The 22,436-nt window shown below is 36.6% G+C and overlaps 1 protein-coding gene across 3 annotated transcripts in view; it reads left to right on the top strand.

Annotated features, from left to right (window-relative positions):
• The window catches only part of LOC101741823 (abnormal cell migration protein 10), an 85,963-nt gene that overhangs the window by 17,047 nt on the left and 46,480 nt on the right, over positions 1-22,436 (top strand). Inside the window, exon 1 of one of the 3 annotated variants that reach the window (XM_062669102.1) lies at positions 8,460-8,589. The exons of the other annotated variants lie outside the window; for them this stretch is intronic. The gene's annotated coding sequence lies outside the window, so the exon portion shown is untranslated. Of the gene's footprint in view, positions 1-8,459; positions 8,590-22,436 lie in introns of those variants that run through there. 3 annotated transcript variants of the gene reach the window in all.

The following is a 22,436-nucleotide window of genomic DNA, read 5'->3' on the forward strand; positions in this document are numbered from 1 at the left end:
CCAAAGGAACTTTGATATGCTCACGTAAATCGTTTTTATTTATAGACTACCAGTTTAAGCAAACTAAGTTAAGATATTATTATTAGCGGTTCACTGAAAGAAATATCTTCAATATAGCTCATTTAATTTGCCTTTTTAATATCTATTTTCTCTACATATGATTACAACATTACTATAATCTAGCAATGTTGCGCTTTAGTATATTTGCAGTGATTCGATAACGGTCACCACAAATACCGACATACTTTTTTTTTTATTGCTAAATGGGTGGACGAGCTCACAGCCCACCTGGTGTTAAGTGGTTACTGGAGCCCATAGACATTTACGAAGTAAATGCGCCACCCACCTTGAGATATAAGTTCTAAGATCTCAGTATAGTTACAACGGCTGCACCACCCTTCAAACCGAAACGCATTACTGCTTCACGGCAGAAATAGGCCGGGGCGGTGGTACCTACGCTCGCGGACTCACAAGAGGTCCTACCACCAGTAAAAAATCAATATCAATATCAATACAATATCATTAAAATAGATTATTTCTTAATGCATGATCAAACACAAATTCTCGGCCAGAATTAGAAGCAGCGCAACATATTGTTGTGAAGTTGTCGTGACGCTGAACCGTACGTGCACACACCGGAAGCGTCTTCCGGCCCCGTGCGAACTGACTCATACATCTCAACTCCGTGTGTCGAACTCTCCGGCGACCTATAAATTTAGACTAATGGTAGCTTAAGGTAATAAATAGGTAGTACAAGCTTTAGAATTCACGTAAAAAATTTGCATTCAATGAATTAGCAATTTCTGTAACACGAACGCATTAATAATAATAATATTCGAAATTGTGCAAACTTTTATATAACAATGAATTTCTTTTTTTGCTAATTTTACTCGAGTATTGTTAAAAATAGAATAATAAAATGGATTTTAATTTACGATGTACATTCGAGTGGAAATTATAATATATATAAATGAGTGCCATATATTATTTATTATGAATTAATCAATACAAAAAACAATTACACGTATCTTTAATTTACTTTGTGATAAAAATCAATATCGTCTCGGAAAAATTGATATTGACGGGTTAAAATCGTCGAAAACATGCGAAAATGCGCATAAATCAAAGCTGTGTGAGTATACGGAAGTCCGAAGCGTCTCGCTATTTTTACTCACGGTTATTTATAGATGAGTGGTGCGGCCGATTGCTCTGTACGCATCATCAGTTAAGAACGTTGGCTTACTTTGTCACTCGGTATAATTAGCCCTTAAATGCAGTGCTTCGATGCACTTCGTCTTTAATAAAATACGAGCTTAAAGTCATTTAGAAGCCCAATAGTAAAGATTTAAGTCAGTATCGTCAATTTTTATGACAAATTCGTGTGTATTATTTATTATAAATAATAATATATAATAAACAAAACCGACAACAAAACATACCTCATAGATGTAACAGTTCCCTCAAACTACAATATAGGAGCAAAAGAAATAGAAAAGCTAAGTAAATACCATGCACTCAAAACCGAAATAACGAGATTATGGAAAACACACACAGAAATAGTACCAATAGTAATAGGAGCAACCGGAGTAATAGCCAAAAGCCTACAGAAATACATAGATAAATTAGATGCAAATATCAACCCACACATCATGCAGAAACAAGCTGCCATACACACAGTCGCCATCATCACGAAAGTCTTGGGAGATACGGTTTTCGTAGGAGGGGAAACTGTGGCTCAGTTCCCTTTCCCTGAGGGTCTCGGGGCGGGAGCTCAGTAAACCGAGCCTAGAGCTCGAGTAGAGAAACATAATATAATATATAATAAAATATGAGAAATGGATCTCTTTGGACATATTATTAAAAAAGAACTATTCGAATTATTAAGGCTCGACTATTCTCGTTTTGTAATAAATACTTAAAATTACGATTAAACGATTTTAACGATATCTATTGGTTAGCTATTAAAATTCATGATCGTTAATATGACAACTAATATGGAACAAAGAAAATATTATGTAAAAAAAAACATCCCTTACAACATTTTAAATTTTTATAAAACAATAAATTCCTATAACAGTAGACCACTTTGTAGTTACCAGAGCTTGTTTTGCAGTCTACATGACCCGTTTTCCTATCAGCTATGTATGTGATTTGTATTTAGGGCGCAAAGCGATAACGCAAAGAAATTCTAAGCAATCCATATCAATTATATAATGAATTTAACTGCAACGATAAGCTAGTTTGCGTCTGGCACAAGGGCGTCGACCGACGAACGAGGGCGCCTCGTTGGATACACTGTTTGAGATAACGCAGTCTATTAGACATAAACTCTACGATCACTTACACGATATACATAACCTACTTTCACGAAAAAAATTTAATTAAAAGTAAAAGATTCTACTAATCTTAAATATCATTTTCATTCGTTCGATCATCGAATAAAGCAGGCCTTAATTTCTATGGCGGGCTTCGTGCTTATACTTAATTATATGCCTAACTCATCCATCCGAGCTAGCGTTTTTATTCATTCTAAATTGACAGTCTCTATCGTTTTTTTTTCTTTTTTTTATACCTCGATTGGTGGACGAGCTCACAGCCCACCAGGTGTTAAGTGGTTACTGGAGCCCATAGACATCTACAACGTAAATGCACCACCCACCTTGAGATAAGTTCTAAAGTCTCAGTATAGTTACACCTGTAACCTAGTGGTTTATGCCAGCGTAACCCGGCTAATCGGTGAGCTCATGAGGCTCTTAACCTGAGGGACTGGTGTTTGAGATACCTAAAAGCACCGATAGTGGATCGGGAGGATACGAAATGACGTATCTAACTTTATCTAGTCCGCGAAGCGTGATTACATTACTAGTAGGCATTTCTAAAAATTCTTAAATTACCTAGTTCTGTGTCAGTCACGCCGTGTCTATCACGAATTCACGTCTGTCAGTTAATAATACCGGAACTGGCGTTATCTATGGCAGTAATCTCATAATGAATGAATGGATGTCAATAACGTAATGTACAGAAACGATTGTTTATATAATTGCTAATATGCTTTCGTTTAATATTTATTTTAAAAGGCAATTGTTATTGTTCTCCTCTGTGCTGTAAGCTGTATGACCTGCCGTTTATTGCGTAAGGAGTTACGCGCGCGCGTCGTGAAACATGAAAGTAGATAATGCGGATCAAAATCAAAATAAGTATCTAAATAAAATGTGAACCTGAAATACTCGAATAATAAATACCTTTGACTTTTAAGATAAATAGGGATAAGATAAACGATAAATTACGTAGAACTCTTTGCGGAACACTTACTTAATTAGCACAGCATTATAGTCAACTTTTAATTAATTCGAAAGATCTATTTATGTATATTCGCATACAATATATCGCACGGGTAGGTAGGTATCACCACCACGCCTATTTCTATCGTGAAGCAGTAATGCGTTTCAGTTTGAAGGGTGGGGCAGCCGTTGTAATTATACTGAGACTTTAGAACCTATATCTCAAGGTGGGTGGCGCCATTTATGTTGTAGATGTTCATGGGCTCCGGTAACCGCTTGACACCAGGTGCAGCCGTGAGGTCCTCCATCCATCTAGAAAATAAAAAAAATATAAAAAAAATATTCCGGGTTCTTCCTTAAAATATTTCCCATTACAATCTGTCGAAATATCATTGAACGCTCGTCGTAACATTCCTCTCCTCATAACATCAACTTACATAATTTAAACTTCGAACTGAACATACAAATATAATTTTTTTTTGACTGCGACGCGACTCTCTGACCAATAAAGCCATGTATGCCGGGATGCATAGGCGCAGTACAAACGCCTACTTTCAAAAAGCGTCTACGTTTACACACTGCACCGCTGTGATATATTATGTGAAAGGGAGTGGGCCGCGTGGCGTGCACCGAGCCGGCGCCGTGTGGGTGGACTAGTTTCCCCGCTGCATCCACCGGACTCAAAGACAGCTTCCGATAACAGCAGCCATTGTCATACAGTCCTTTCTAGTAATGGAAAAATACAAGCGTTTTATTTAAAAACACTAAAAAAAAACTATGGAATCGACGCGACGCCACGGCGCATGAGCCACAGTGAAAACACATCTTTGCTTCCATACTCAAATTTAATGTTTCTTTGTTCTTTTGCGTTTCGAGTGCTTCTTTGTGGATTCGTAGTTTTTCTGATGTAGACATTAATGACCGTTAATACATATAGAAACATTTCCATAACGAATTTACACTGGAATTTGCATTTGAGTTATAAATTTACTACGAATCCGTTAATTATCTATCTCTTTATTACGATGTACTCTTATGAAGATAGCTTGCGGTGTTGATAATTTAACTGGCTTTTCTATGAGCACAGCTAATATCGACAGTACAATTCTTATGTACATTTAAAATAAAAGTAATTTTATGAAGCGCGTGTATTACATTGTAGCATACATAATGTAATTAATCTTGGCATACTCCGCACAATCATGCCTTATCATAATATCAAGCGCCGCTACTGAAGCTGTCGCCCGGACTATAGAAGCGATAGAGAGGCCATCTCAAAGCCTATTTAGCTATATTAAAAGCGGTAAACTATAATTGGTATCTTAACGAGAAGGCAAATAGTTAAAGTTCACGCTTCGACTTGAGCGGTCGGTTGTCTAAATACGCTTTGACCGTACGGATCGTGTGGGTTCGCCGAACCGGCCAGAATGCGTGTGGTCGACCCTTTTATAATAACCATATATGCAGACAGAGCGCAATACTTTTCGAACCCTCGAGACACAGCCCACTGAGTTTCTCGCCGGATCTTCTCAGTGAGTCGCGTTTCCTATCCGGTGGTAGATTCTGCGAAGCACGGCTCTTGCTAGGGTTCGTGTTAGCAACGTCGTCGGGTTTGAGCCCCGTGAGCTCGCCTACTAGTTAAGGTTACGCTGAAATAGCCTCTCAAGGCTCTCAGCTTAGGTAGGAAAAAAAAAACTTTCCGACGGATATTACTAATCGTTTACGTTGAAGTTTTCGTAACGCCTCAGATTTGTCTCATAGAATGATTGCGTGTCCTGATTCCCTTACTGGGCCGCGCTTAATTACAACCCATATGGGATATATATGGTATTACGACAAGCGTACGACGTCAAGCGGTCATGGCGGTGCGCGATCGTAACGTGCCATATGTTTACGTTCCCATAGGAGTTTATCTAGTGACACGACAAGCCTCCTTCGTCGTTTTTGTATAAATCTTGACTCTGTGTCAAACACGAAGTTATTGTAATGTTCATTCAAAAATCAACTACTGCTATGTTAAACTACATATTATGTTATAAACTATATTACGTCACTGGTAATGTTTATTAAATTTTTTGTAATTCTCGATTCGTGTTTTTATGTATATATAAATTTTTTTAAAGAGGCTATTATTTAAAAGATGTCAATTGTTTAATTATAATTTCACTCTGGACGGTGTCCCACATACATATTATGTACAAGGCAGAGAAGTTATAAACGCCTGTGTTTTCATTTTAACATTTCCTGATGTCATTCAGTCCAGTTACTTTACACTGAAAGAATATAAATTCAAGGTTTAACAGGTCCGTTTAAAATAAGCCAGCTATAACTATTAATAACGTGGCGATGCATGCAACCCACGCGTCGCACTCGTGGGACATCCTTCCGGGGGTTTCGGCTCCTTACAATAATAATACGAAACGTGCTTAGACTACTCGAATGTATTAATTTAAAAATTAAATAATATAATACAAATCACTGGCGGAGCTACTTAGCCAGAATAATTCTGATTAATTAAAGACAAAATATGTTACAATAAGAAGGCAACAGTAGCGCGTTAACCCATAGACACAGCCCACTGAGTTTCTCGACGGATTCTGCGAAGCACTACTCTTGCTAGGGTCAGTGTTAGCAACGCTCCGGTTTGAGCCCCGTGAGCTCACCTACACACGTTAGGGTGAAGCTGAAATAGCCTCTCAAGGCTATCAGCATAGGTAGGGAAAAAAAAAGTAGCGTGTAGAAAAGTAAACGATCGATCGACGATCAGTTGACAAGTTGTTGCTCGACGCGTTCAGTCCCAGTCGTAAAGCTATTCCCATTCCAACAACGTTACAAACGTTTATATGGTTTTAGTGCATACCTTATGAATTTCAAATACGGATAGACAACAGCGCCACAATGCGCCATTATGAAGACTATATTAAATAAGACTCCGGTCAATGTGTCCAACGCAGTAGATTGCGTTGGGGGTTCAGAGCCTCCCAACGCATTTTGTATTAACAATCTAGAGCGTCAGCACTCAATTGATTCTCCAAGCTATAATACGTTACAAGGACATGATACGAACTAATTGTATATGTGATGTTTTAATAAAGTATTGTGTGCTTCGTCCGTACGTTACTAATCGTGTGATCTTTTCTACGGAATGAATGTTACCGTTTGAATACTTCTATGAGCTAAAATATATAATATTGTTGTACACTAATAGTTTACTAGTAACCTTACAAACATCTAGATTACTTATATAGAAAATGTATTTTTGAGCGTAATATAAAAAATTCTTGTAATGAATATTTAAATACAAAATATTTAATACTTTAAAGGCCAGCGGTAAGATACGATGATCTTTACTTGTGTATACCTAGAAAGTCGTGGCCTTTTTTTTTTTTTTTTGGTCAGGAGGAAATCGCCGGACTTCCGCCCTTTTCTGGGGATACTGGGCGGGGTATGTCAGAGTCGAACTGACTAAAACCTCCTGTCGCTCAACAACCAACGTCCAAACCTCGCATGAGACAGAACTCATGACAAGGCAAAGGGGGGAAAGTGAAGCGTTTAGTGCGGAGCACATCTCTCCCATCAACCTCCCCCTCGGGACGCCGGACTGGCGGTCGTCGGCGCCACGACCACCAGCCCTCTCGGTCGGCAGACTGTCCGAAGCCCGCCTAGATGGCGCCGGTTAGAGTGGGCTACCCTACGGAATACCCCGCTGGGCCAGAACCAGCGTGGGTCGAGGATAGCCGGCCTTCCATCACCCGGATGCTCTTGCGTAAAACGCGTGCAGAGCAGCTTGCACGTCGTCTTCTTAGGCCCCCCTCGCCGGTCCCCAGACCGACATGTGAGGGGGACCCGAAACACTTAGAGGGCCAGGGCTTGGGCGAGATCCGCCTCCCTGGCCCCCGCTCGACGGCGGCGGGATTGTGCGTCTCTCACGCGCCCCGCCGCCTCCTTCTGCGAGATGGTGCACTCGCAGAAGTCGAGCATCGCCTTCCACGACTCGTCGTCGCCGAGCATCGATGCCACAACACTCGGCAACGACAAGTCGGTTCCTATTTTTGCGACGAGGACACGGCGCCACCCCTCCCATGCGGGGCAGGCGACGAGCGTATGCTCTGCCGTGTCCAAGTCGCAACCACAATGGTGGCACTCTGCCGTCGGCTCGGCTGTGATCCGGTGCAGGAACTCACCGAAACAAGTCGTGGCCTTAGAGCTTTCGAATTTTCACTATTTTCAAGAATTATTACAGTTGAGTTCCTTTAAGCTTTCAATCAAATACATTTTTAGTTTAAAGTTCTGCAGATTTCAGTGGAATTTTCTCTTTAATAATTCGTTTTTCACCTGAATGCGAATAATGGTAGTCGATTATATGTAATTGTTTATTTGAATATTCCTAGTTCGATAAATGGAATACTGAAACTCATATTTTCTCACTGAATATGTTAAATGAATACGTATTAGAATAGTTTACGACTCATGTATAGTCAATGCGAAGCGGTGAAACGACTTTTGATGCCTAGTGCACACACACACACACACACACACACACACACACACACACACACACACACACACACACACACACACACACACACACACACACACACACATTTCTCGATCTCGTATTCCTTACGAACAGGACAAATTAATACATTTATTTAAATTTTGTTTTATTTAAGCACGCTTACATTGAACATGTGGTATTCGTAGTTAACATATTATATAATTCTCGTGAGCATAATGTATTTTAATATCACTTTAATTAATAATAAATTCGACAAAAATGCGGGCGACTATGTTACTTCTTGGGCTCACGCAAGCAATAAAGCTCTGCATTAGAGAGATATTTAGGGTGCAAGATATTATAATATATTAAATTAAGTTTTCGACCATTAATTTAAAAAGTGTTTTTTTTTTTAAACAATCCATCTAAACGTTACATGCTGGAAATAGTAACAATAATATTACTTCTTTACAACAATTCGATCTCACCCACTAATAACGAAAATCGTCATCAGCAGTAGTCTCTAAATTATTAAGTCATAATTATGTGACCCGTACATGTATTTCATACAGCTTTAACTGACTTGTGATCGACATGTAAATACATATACATATATTGTTAATGAATAAAACCTCTTACGTAATTGAGGCGTACGCGACGTCATAGTTCACGACACACATAAAAAGCCATTTCGCTGATGGAAAAAAACAGTGTTTTTATTTAATTAAACAGTTTATAAAAAACACGTTCGTGTTTCACACAACCGTTATCGTGCAAGTTATGAAGGGGTCGCGGATTCGCACTTAAAAGGTATGTTTTAAACAGTTTTTGTTTTTCGTAGACAACAAATAGATAAAGTTACATTATTGCGTCTTTCGTTATCGGTGTAAGCATCATTTTTTGTTCTAAATAATAATGTATCTTTACAGTAACCGATTGCAATATAATAGGCATATCGTCTGCTTTATCGTTGGAGCTGCGACCCGTGATTAATTCGCAAAAATAGGCAGCGTGGTCGTGAGTGCTCGGGCGCTCAATATTTATATGGATTTTTTAGGTTAGGAATTGCAGACTTTCAAAGAAAAATATATGAAGATACGGAAGTATTCCCAATGGTTCGTGTAATACAGCTAGTGCATTCTGGTTACGAACCGAACCGAATGATCATTATATCAGGAATATTTTTATGTTTGTGACAAATATAACGATAATTATCGTAGAACCACCGTAACAGCTAGTTTAATCTGACATTAACAATGCTCACTAAAAACATTAGAAACTTAAATTAAAAACATTTAATTGAACGAATGCTTTAGGAACATTAATGTGTATTATAGACATTTAATTCTGTTGAGTGGCGTGTTTGTTGAATAAACATAAACAAGAGACGTTATTTTGTAAACATTTACTCGGAAGACGATAATATTTTGCCGAAACGAAGCTCTCTTCCAAATAAACAAGAATTTGTCGCAATTTCACAAACGTGTCTTAGCTACTTTTTACTGGTGGTAGGACCTCTTGTGAGTCCGCGCGGGTAGGTACCACCGCCCTGCCTATTTCTGCCGTGAAGCAGTAATGCGTTTCGGTTTGAAGGGTGGGGCAGCCGTTGTAACTATACTGAGATCTTAGAACTTATATCTCAAGGTGGGTGGCGCATTTACGTTGTAGATGTCTATGGGCTCCAGTAACCACCTAACACCAGGTGGGCTGTGAGCTCGTCCACACATCTAAGCAATAAAAAAAAAAGCTAGGTAACGTGTAAAGTAAAAATGTCCTTTTAATGTTATTGTTTGTTAGTAATTAGTAAGCGGTTTTCTACAAGTCATATCTCCGAGTAAAATAGAAAAAAACTCTGCTGTTTTTTCTGAAAATCGATCACGCAGGAAAAAGACTACACTCGTTCTTATCTACTTGTTAGTAATGTATTAGCATTGATAATGTCATGAGCAACGGCTTAACTGAAGACCGATCAGACGCAGGCACGCATAGACCAAAATACCAAACAGAAGTTTACGTCTTTTTTTAATCTAGTCAATGCTTGCCACGCTGCAATTTGAGAATTGCTAAATCAATGATAAAACTTAAAATGTTTAAACTATTAGTCAATTGTATGTTTATGTTGATGTTACTTAAACAAAGTCCTGAATTGCTAAGAAATAAATGTGTAAAGTTTTAAATTCAATCGGAAAAAAAGACGTGCTAATGAATAGGAAAAGAGAAAAGAACCCAATATTTATTTCTAAAAATCAGACACATGTAATTTCGGAAATACATATAATCTTTCAATTTGATATTATTAATTTTATACTAACATCAATTACTGGGTTTTTTGCGAGAGAATTTGAAAGGCGTGTCTCCGTTATAAATATTTCATATTAACAGAGTCAATTTGCGCTTTTTATAAAATCGAATAAAAAAAATCGATATAACCAAGAGAGCCACGTCTGTTCCTAATTCTCCTTTTTTGGTTTCGCAGTGTCCTTAACGTTTTTCATTACTTACCCTTAACGTCCTTAAATCAAATTTGTTTTGTCTTCCTAAACATCGTTAATGAACTGATAAAACCGAATGAACAACAACACACTATTCTGTTCCGAGAAAATATATTAATAAGATGTGTGTGTAGGTACGTATCGTTTAAGAAGCTATGTTTTCCTTACTAGGAATACTCAATGACAAAGAACAAACAGAATCTGCAGAAGCCTTATCGTTGCTGAACTGTAATTTTTTAACTCCGAATGCACTAAATGGACATTGTTAAGGTTTGTATTAAAATATACGACTTAGGCAGAATTACGAATAGGCCAGAGAATCTTACGTAAGAGTCAAGATCGAGCCGTAGTGGTCTCATTTCAATACCTATTACTACAGTAAGAAGTATTGTGAGTGCTAGAGAGAGAGAAAGAGAGAGAGAGTATTCTTTATTGTACACCAAAAAACAAATAAACAGTGCGATACATTAAAAACAAAAAAGTACAATTGGCGGTCTTATCGCTAAGAGCGATCTCTTCCAGACAACCATCAGGTGGACAAGAATCATTTGGAAACGAACTACGCGCGGTGTACCATTCCAGTGAAATACATATACATATATGTACACACACATATACACATACATATCTCCGTAAATATCTCTTCTTCTCAGTCGGACACTCTTGTCAGAGTGGTCGTGGTTGCGTTGACGCTGTATGTGCAGTAGGACCTGTTAGGTCGCCCATTCTCCCGACAACCGTCCTCCAGGCAATGCGCTTCCAGGTCTGGCGGTTCGAAGCGTTACGAGTACATTCGACCATAGTGGACTCAGTTGCCTTCTTTATTAGGTCAGTCCAGCGGGTCGGTGAGCGGCCGCGTGATCTTCTGCCTTCCACCTGGCCCTGGACTACCAGTCTCTCCATCGAGTGCTCTTTTCTGGAGATGTGACCAAAGAATTTTTTTGTTCCGTAAATATACATACAATTAATACAAAGTATTATAATATAATAATTATTATTAAAAATAAAAAGTGCTAGCTGTTAGGTCTGTCTATTTTCTGCCTCTCGGTTTAAAGAGTGGAACACCTGCTATTCAGTACAATTGAAATACAAGCTTAGCTTGCCAGATTAACGGGTTATCCATGGGTACTCGGTATCCACTAAAAACTAAAAATTATTGCTACTGCAACTAAATGAATTTAAAACTTTATGTATTTAATTCAACCGTTCGTATGTAAGTCAATTTCAGTTGATTCGGTGTTGTGTTATCGTGAAAGCTTAACAACATGATGTAAGAACCGAAAAAGTGTTAGCTTCCTGATTTAATTTTTTATTATGTTTTTTATATATATATATATTTTATTATGTTTTATATATATAGAAATCTTATATTTTAATGCCACATAGAGATGCGACAAATCTTTCGTAAATACCTGAAAGTTAAAAACTGAAAACAGAATCACTATTAGGAATTTCAACATTATTTTCAAAACTAAAAAGGAAGGCTAAAAATACAAACTACTAAGGCAAATATAAACTATACAAAGTCTGTTCTAGTAAGTTTGATAAAATCTTTGGTAATGCCTGTTCTTTGGGTAATCATGTATATGAATAATTCAGATCAGACCAGTCTTTCTGAAATAGAATTTAAAAAGAAAAAAAAGTTTCTATGAAAAATTCTTAAATAAACCTTACACATTGAAGAGCGATTGATTTACATAATTTACAATCATCGGTGAACGTTAAGAACACAATTATATATTATTTCGGATTATTTAACAAACCACAACATATGCAGAGACGTTTATGGGAATAATACATATTATGTATTATTATTTATTGATTATTTGTTGATGAGTTCATGGGCCCCAGGGTATATAGTGTCCAGTGGCCTTGAAATACGAGGTTGAAGTTTCAATTTTAATCTCACATCCTTCACACTGGACCGTATGACTTCGCGGAAGAGATAGGGGTCCCTTTAACGAGTAACCAAACAACTCAACCTTAATTCCATCGGTCGTGATGCAGAAGTCTCCATTTGAATAGAATTTCAGCTATTGTTCTCCTCAATCTAGGCTGAACTCTTGTATGCTTCATGGTAGACAAATTCAGGACGCTAGCACCTCACTCGTTAGACGTGGCTCATATAACAAACATGTTTTGTGAAATCTAGAACACGGGGTCGTTGTTAGACCGTGCTCACAGTAAATTAAATCTAAATTTTAACACCGAAGCAGCATTTATTTATTACGAACAAATAATTATTCATAATACAAAATAATAATATATTATATAGTACTTAAAAATAGTGTTTGGGTTTACCGCATAATTGCTAAGAGCATCGAAGCAGTTACTAAGCGGATAACCATGTATACTGTACTAACAAATGATTGACATTTTGCATGTTAAGTGAAGTAAATGTCGTATATCTGTGGACCGGGAATCGATCACGACTCGATAGCAATACTCATTTGCATAGCAAGACGGATGTGTACCCACTGCGTGCGCCTGCATACGCTTGCATCCAACTACTGTATAGCCGTTTATAGGCTGACTTTCTATTTAATAAGCTATTTACTAATTAATTTCATGTGCATTACATTCTGTGTATATTTAATATGAAACCTTAAGAACGTGTGGGGTAGTGCAATAAGGTTTTATAACGGCGTAAATGGTTTTTTGGCGGGAACGCGAGGAGTGAAGTTGTATGATTTGTTTTATTTTGTCTATTTAGTGTTTCTTCAGGTTTCAACGTGTAATAACGGTGGCTTATTAACTGTTTAAAACCTGTGAAAGTGCACAAATGTGGGGAAATGAAACAAAGCCGCTGGACGTAGCTTCTCGAGATCCTCCAAAAAGTCCACTGAAACAATCTCAGTAAATGACCACCATTTTACTGATGTTATATTTCATCCCATATCATCTCATCTCATTTCATTTAATTTCATCCCAGTTGATCTCAAATTAATCATCTTCATTTCATTTCAGTCCATATTATCATTTATCATAAAAATAAGAATATAAATTAAAATAAGACATGACTTAAAGGTCTTAGTTACTAGGTCATAAAATCCCTTAAAAAAATCGCGTAAATGAACAGAATAGTGAACATGCTGTTACGTCGTGAGATAAGTAACTACCGTCCTCTATATTGGAAGATGAAACGCGATAGCAAAGTTTCCATTGCATTTCGAGAAAGCTTACTCTGTGCATCAGCCTCTTCGAACTTATCGAACGCGACCAAGCGTTCGTCGTGCAACTTAGATCATAGACACAACCCACTGAGTTTCACGCTGAATCTTCTCCGTGGGTCGCGATTACGATTCGGTAGTTGTTTCAGCGAAGAACTGCTTTTTCTAGGGTTAGTGTTAAAAAATCGTCCCAGGTAGTTGAATAGCCCCTTGGGCTACTATTTTTTTAATTTTTTTTATATTGCATGGATTGGTGGACGAACTCACAGCCCTACTGGTGTTAAGTGGTCACTGGAGCCCATAGGCATCTACAACGTAAATTCGCCACCTTGAGATATAAGTTCTAAGGTCTCAGTATAGTTACAACGGCTGCCCCACCCTTCAAACCGAAACGCATTACTGCTTCACGGTAGAAATAGGCGGGGTAGTGGTACCTACTCGTGCGGATTCACAAGAGGTCCTACCACCAGTAATTACACAAATTATAAATTTGCGGGTTTGATTTTTATTACACGATGCTATTCCTTCACCGTGGAAGTCAATCGTGAATATTTGTTAAGTACGTATTTCATTAAAAAAATTGGTACCTACCGGCGCGATTCGAACACTGTTTCATCGCTAGATACGAATGCACCGGACGTCTTATCCTTTAGGTCACGAAGACTTCGCTGGACAACGATTTGTTCGGAAAAAGAAAGAAAAACTACATTTGAAGCGGAAGCACGTGATCACTTCCTCGTTATCTAGTAATAGCCTGGTGTACTGAACTTGTAGCAGTGTTATATACCGTTTTATTTCATTGCCTTTTTGTAATTTTTTTTCATAGACTTCAGTCATTCACGTAATCTCCGGACAGTGAGTACGAAACAGATTAAGCCGAATCACTAGTGCGGCAAATACTCTTAAATTATATCAAACCTAAACTGCAATGAACAATTAAGTCTAGAACCTCTAATTTAACTTGTTTAACAAAGAAGAGAAATATGATTTTTTTTTTAATTTTTTTTTATTGGTTCGATAGGTGGACGAGCTCACAGTCCACCTGGTGTAAAGTGGTTACTGGAGCCCATGGACATCTACAACGTAAATGCACCACCCACCTTGAATATATTACCCACCAATAAATTTAGTATGTAATAAAATTGTATTTAATTATTTTTTATCGAAAAATTGTGTTCCCTATAATGCTCGGAAATTAATGTTAGCTCGAGGAGGCCAAAGTTGTAAAGCGCGCACTAGTCTCTTGTGAATTACGTTGGTATTCATAAATTAGACAAATTTAGGTTAGTTTTTTTTTTATCGCTTACATGGGTGGACGAGCTCACGACCACTGGTGTTAAGTGGTTAGTGTTAAACATTTCTTATTTTTAATAAAATCGAACATAAAACCTAGGTTTTTTTTCTCTAATGTGTTTATTTTACAACCATTAAAATTCATGTCAATATAATCTCTTAAAAGTGTACACGAAATCTGACAACCGCATCAGTAAAGTGTTTCGCATATTTACAAATTTCACTTACGCTTAAACTTTGAGTATGTCATAAAATGTTTTTTTCCGTTTCCAAGTCTTGTACAAAAGCGGACATATTTCTGTTATCAGATGCGGTATCTGTCTGCACTGTGTTATGCAAATAAAGGTGCGCTCCGCATTCCATATCGCGATGAGTAAAATAGCGCACGTTCCCTTGCGATTATTTTTATTACGTTCGTAAATTACTGGTGTTAGGACCACTTGTGAGTCCGCGCGGATAGGTACCAACCACCACCCCGCCTATTTCTGCCGTGAAGCAGTAATGCGTTTCGGTTTGAAGGGTGGGGCAGCCGTTGTAACTATATTTGAGACCTTAGAACTTATATCTCAAGGTGGGTGGCGCATTTACGTTGTAGATGTCTATGGGCTTCAGTAACCACTTAACACCAGGTGGGCTATGAGCTCGTCCACCCATCTAAGCAATAAAAATATTTTTTTTTTTTTTACATATTATGCCGTTACACCAGAGTATTAAGTAATTGATGTTCTAAGACTATCGATATATTAATACCTGAAACAAAAACTTTGTATCCCTTTTTACGAAAATTGCGCGGACGGAGGAGTATGGAATTTTGCACACTTATAGAGAATACAGAGAAGAAGTGCACAACGCTAATATGTTTTCAAAATAATGCATAAAAGATACATTAAATCAATAAATAAAACATTACACTACATACCATGTATTTGACGCACACACGCATGCATACTATTTATTGTCAAACTTTTATTCTTGGTGTCCGTTGTCAAATTGAGAATAGATTAAATATTGTTTGCCTTTGTTAATATTTTTTAAAGTGTAGTCTTGGCGAAATTTGTGACTATAGAAGTATAAAATACAATCATAATAATGTACAAACTTACAATTCCAATTAATTATAGTCGAATTTCGACTACTGCGGGACCTCTAGTTCTTTATTAAACTGAACTGTGACATATGAGAGCGAAGCTTGCCTTTATGATATGTTCGGGTTGACACGCTAAGACCGCAATGACGATGCCGCAGATTAGAGCTGTCTTAAATGAAACGCAATTTCTATTCCTATTAAATTCATACTTATCGATCGACCCAGGATACAGTATGGGGATTATGTCCTATATTTGGACATATAGTCGAAATAAATACGTATGAACAGATCAACATATCAATTGCCAATAAAAAAAAATAAAAAAAAAAATCTTGATATGTATCATAATGTATAATGAAACAGGTATTCAATTTCTCTCAGAAAATAAACGAGATATAATATACTATAATTAATATACGGATAATCAGATATTATATAGACAATATAAGCAAGTTGAAGCTGCTGAATCTAGTTCAAGGATTATCATCAGCTTTCGAACTGTAAACATGAATATTTTCCATTGAGTTTATTAGATTTGTTTGTTTCTAATGAAATTGGACAAACAAAACAACAACAAAGCAATAAATAAAATACTTGATAAATGAAGTATGAATAATTCTTCAACTCATATCTGTCAGAAAAATATAAATAATAACACCATGCAACCCACGCTTTTTTTAACTAGTTTCAATTTAAATTTATTAAAATTTATTTTCTATTTTTTAGTTGAATTTTCTATAAAGCGTGTTTTTTTATTTTTTTAAACTATTTTTTCTTTTCTTTTCTTTGGTTAAATTTTCTATTTAAGCGTATTTTTAAAACTATTCAGTACTTTAACATCAATTCCTGCCTTATCGAATATAGATAAAAATTATATAAATTAGCAAAAATCTTATTTTGCAAATTGAATAATGGAATAATCTTATCAAATTAGTGTATTGTCATCGGTCCTCGATAAATCTACAAAGTTTGAATGAAATCTGGCCGCTTAAAGTGGGTCAAAATCGCGTCTAAAGGAGTCAGTTACAAACATACATACAAGTGAAGCTAATATAAAGCGTGTAAAAAAGAAGAGGCACAACACAGTTGGACCGGAGATTTCGCTTGTTCCACGGAATCCAGTTACGAAAACGGGTGGGTGCCTGTTTAATCCTACGCAACTTTAGCGAGCCCGCTGTCAATAAAATAAATTTTAATTGGATACCTTTGCTGAAAGCTGAAGGCGATTTTAGGAGTTATACGCGTTTATTTGAGTATTAAATTTTCTTTACCGTTTAATTCAGTATCTTGAATTTGAATAAGATAGTACAGTATCAAGTACGTAAGAAGAAGGCTTGGTTTAATATTTTTGATAGAGAAATATTCGTGATCGTGGCGTCATTTAAGTCGTGAAAATAGATAAATACAATGTTAAAGTACATTATTTTGGGTAATTTGCCCTCAATGAACGTCCGTTTGCTTGCAAACTACTGGATAACTCCTTAATGGCCATACTACCCACGTAGATTTCTTTACGGCACGTTTTGGGGCAATGTGGGTGATGGAGAACAAAGAAATGGTAGATTTCTTTCTACATAAGCGACCCCGTTAACTACAGCTGTCGTCAATAAAGATATATACATATGTGTATCTAAAAATCGTTTTTATTAACACCTACTTTATGTGCAAGTTAGTATAACAATTGTGTTAATAGTCTGATATCAAAATTACAGTTATTATTTTGATCATATTTAGTGTAAGTGCTTTGGTTTATACCGTACCCTATAAATACGCAGTTGATATATATTGGTATATTTGATGCTGAATCGAATTTTAATACATATAAGCTGAAAATAGTATAAATAGTATTGGGTTATGTAAACTAAACCAGCATCTAATTCTTCAATACAAGATGTTGTGTAAGCGAATGGTGCAAGATTGAGTGGGCGTAGGTAGTGTGGGCATAGTATTTCCGTTTCTACTTAGATATAGACTGCGGGGTTTCGATGGATTTGACTTAGATTACAACGTAAGCCGCTAAGCATACAATCGAAATATATTTGACTGGTGATTGGTGTACGACAAGCTCTTTGTTTACGACTCAATATTTTTTTTTCTTTTTTTATTGCCTAGATGTGTGGACGAGCTCACAGCCCACCTAGTGTTAAGTGGTTACTGGAACTCATAGACATCTACAACGTAAATGCGCCACACACCTTGAGATATAAGTTCTAAGGTCTCAGTATAGTTACAACGGCTGCCCCACCCTTCAAACCGAAACGCATTACTGCTTCACGGCAGAAATAGGCAGGGCGGTGGTACCTACCCGTGCGGGCTCACAAGAGGTCCTACCACCAGTAAGTCAAGTCCAATAGTCAAGATGCTAACCATTTTTTTTTATGTTTAATATAATTTCGGAAAACATAAATCGATTTCAATAGTGGACATAGTTATCTGTTAATTGTTTTTGTGGACAGTCCAAGAGGACAGTTCATTAAAACTGATAAACAGTGGGCCTATGGATTCATGATAAGATAATTACTATAAAAATAAAAACATGTGCTGTTTAAAAAAACACATACCCAATTTTCTCTTTAATGAATGAACTCTAACAAACTGAATAACTATGTTACAATTTTCAATTTGATGCTGCTTCAAAATTATATGTAACTTATTATAATTGTATTAACGATGATATTATAATATACGGCATGCTTTAGTATGAAAAATTACTTGCGGATGTTTCATGTTATCATTGTAACGGAAATCCTTGATTTTTATTTACCGACCTTCATTTTTTATACAATCCCCATGTGTACTATCTATATATTAATACGTGAAGCAAAAACTTTGTATCCCTTTTTACGAAAATTGCGCGGATAGAGGAGTATGAAATTTTCCACACTTATAGACAATATAGAGAAGAAGTGCACAATGCTAATATTTTTTTTAAATAATGCATAAAAGATACATTAAATCAATAAAGAAAACATTACACACACTACATACCATATATTTGACGCACACACGCATGCATACTATTTATTGTCAAACTTTTGTTCTTGGCGTCTGCTGTCAAATTGAGAATACAGATTAAATATTGTTTGTCTTTGTTAATATTTTTTATAGTGTAGTCTTGGCGAAATTTGTGATTGTAGAAGTATAAAATATAATCATAATAGTGTACAAACTTACAATTCCAATTAATTATAGTCGAATTTCGACTACTGCGGGACCTCTAGTCAAAGTAAATTGATAACCTACGTTACATACAACGCAGCAATTAATCCTTGATGTTTGTTTAATCTAAATAAGACTTACCTTCTTAGCAGCATACGTTACGTTACACAGTAGATTCTTGACCATAATTTCAATACCTAATGATAAACATGATGGTTTTTGACACGTAAATAGAGAATTAATTACCCTCAGACACAGCCCATTGAGTTTCCCGCCGGATCTTCTCAGTGGGTCGCGTTTCCGATCCGGTGGTAGATTCTGCGAAGCACGGCTCCTGCTAGGGTTCGTATTAGCAACGTCGTCAGGTTTGAGCCCCGTGAGCTCACCTACTAGTTAAGGTTACGCTGGAATAGCCTCTCAAGGCTACCAGCTTAGGTAGGAAAAAAAAAGAGAATTAACTAGTGATGATTTCAATGGTAAAAACTATATCGTATTTATAGCATTATTTTTGTGTTCCGAAGAAAAGACGTAATGTATATGTATGCATATCATCATAATTAAATAGCCTATTTTAGTCCATAGTTGGACAAAAACCTCTATCAAGGCACGTCACGTGACCTGATCGCTGGGCCTTTCGTCGCTATCCTCTGCCCACTATTTTGCGTATATCGTCACTTCCCTTTGCTACTGAGCGTCCTTCACTGCTATTTAAATAGTTTTTTTTTATTAATATAAAATACGGAACTGGAAAGAAGAAAATAAAAAAAAATTAGGCTACTCAACACTAATTACACAGATCTAAATTGTTTGGATAAAAATTAAAATATAAAGGATACAAATGTTTTATATTGTCTTAAAACTTTTTTTTCTCAAGCAATTGTAGGATTCTATTTCAATTGATGCGTTCATTGTTATTCAGTCGGATATTTGTCGTGGCCTATATATATTATATCATTTAATTTAGCACGCGTGTCTCTCATGATAGTGGTTTCAGATATCGTACTGGAAATATACTTTTTTTTTTAAATCGTTCCCTCTGGACTGGTGCTTGAATGGTGGTAGAAATGTGTTAGCGAAATGGACGGTACGTACTTAATATGCGGTTGCATTGAAGAATCTACCAAATTAACCTAAAAGAATTTTCGTTTGTTTCTAGAACATTTGAGACGTTTGTTTCTCGAACCTTATTTAAAACTTTAATAGAAGTTAATTTGTAGCCATCTTTCCTCCAAATATTATCTTTGTTATTTTTCCATTCTATTTAATAAAATAATCTTGTATCTCACCTGATATTGTCATATATAAATGGTGCACTTAAAACATTGTATAAGTTTTGAAATAGACGGCACAAAAGTCATAGAAAAATTTAGAGACTCGACATAATATGAGAAACTTTCAATGAAAATTAGTTCAAACAAGATGTTTAAATAACGGAGATGAGGGATTTTTTTAAAATTTAACGTTTAGGTACTTTGAAATTCGTTGATAACGATAACTGACGGGAAGCCTGTGTGTCGTCAGACACGTATTTAGCCAATTTTTTTTATTTCATTATTTTGCAACTCACTTTACTGAAACAATCATTTTCGTAGGTTTCCTATAGGTAAACGTGACACGCACAAAAATATATTTCAAGCTTTAAACTTCCTGATTTACTTTCTCAGTTAACGCAACAAATAAGTAAAGAAAAATAATTGTTATTAAATTGATTGAATCAAACGTGTGCGATTTTATAAAATAAAATAAGCCTAGTTTTAGTTGTTACATAGTTACATTTAAGGGTTGACGTTCGTTTTCAGACCAATTCGTCACACGATTCATAATTACGCAAATAGAGAAAACTCTATTTAAACATAATTATGCCACGTGCATAGTTCTTAAGGAATGTTAAATACAAACATTAGTTAATAACAAAACATCAATCCAAGCGAAATATCATAAACGAACGAAAGCATAACGTGGCGCTGAAAAATCGCTTGAAAAATACATTAATTAAATTTCGAAGCGATATGTGTTTATCGTAGATGTATTACGATTTCGTTATTCCTGACATTTCCTGCATAAGATCAAAGTGATGCGCCGCCGTAGATGTTTCTTCCACTTCCTTGAATGGTAACGTGCACTCGCCTCACCATAACTAGTATGCAGTCAACCCACGTTACAACAAAGCCATATAATTTTAGAGACGCGACTTTTGTTGCTTTTCGAGCTGTCACAATTTTAAACTTAAAAAGTAGTGTTGACTTTTCTATAGTTTGTTCAGTCATAGGCTAGCCATCCGTCAGTCTATAAGCGATAGTGACTAGTCAATATTTCAGTTGTGTTTGGAGACAAAGAAAATATGACTAAAACTACATCCCTAACTATATACTAATCCCATTCTCATGGATCGTTTGGACCCTCTGGGTCTGCGGAGGGGCTTCGGTTCCTTCGCATTTTGTACCGTATGTTCCATGGGGAGTGCTCTGAGAAATTGTTTGAGATGATACCATCATCTCGTTTTTACCATCGCGTCGCCTGCCACCGGAGTAGAGTTTATCCATACTACCTGGAGCTACTGCGTTCATCCACAGTGGGTTTCCAGAGATCTTTTTTGCCACTTACGATCAATTTTTGGAATGAGCTCCCCTCCACGATGTTTTTCGAGCGCTATGACATATCCTTCTTCAAACGAGGCTTGTGGAGAGTACTTAACGGTAGGCAGCGGCTTGGCTCTGCCCCTGGCATTGCTGAAGTCGATGAGCAACGGTAACCACTCACCATTAAGTGGGCCGTATGCTCGTCTGCCTACAAGGATAATAATAAAAAATATTATTCGTTTTCAGGAAAACTAAAATTTCGTAACCTCAGAAATAATATAATGACAATAAAAAATACGAGATTAAACGGTAAAATCTAAAAGCGAGCTCACAGCCAACCTGGTGTTAAGTGGTTACTGGAGCCCATAAACATCTACGACGTAAATGCGCCACCCACCTTGAGATATAAGTTCTAAGGTCTCAAGTATGGTCAAAAGTGTTTCTACGACTGACAAAAATCGAAGAGTAATCTAGAGAAAATCTGTGTCTAGCTCTGAGCATTATGAATATCTGATAGCTTGCATGGATTGGTACCACCGTCTTCTTTACTTCACGGCAGTAAAAGTACGTAACGATTCATGCTTACAACTTTGGCGGGCGGATAGTTAATATAAGATGGGTCAAGCAATTTTAATGTGCTCTACAATAATTTGGTTAGAGTCGCTTGAAGCTAACGCTTTAAATCATTAAAAAAACAAGACACGAGAATTAGAATCAGAGAACGAATGAGTTCGCGGTCCATTTTTCCTTTCAAATCTCTTTATGTATCTGGGCTAGTGTTTAAAATTTTATATTTAGATTCGCGGTCCTTTTTTCCTTTCACATTTCATTATCTAAATTGGCTTGTATTTAAAGTTCATATTTAGATTAGTATCAT

Source organism: Bombyx mori, chromosome 1 (genome assembly GCF_030269925.1).
Source record: "Bombyx mori chromosome 1, ASM3026992v2".
Lineage (NCBI taxonomy): Eukaryota > Metazoa > Arthropoda > Insecta > Lepidoptera > Bombycidae > Bombyx > Bombyx mori.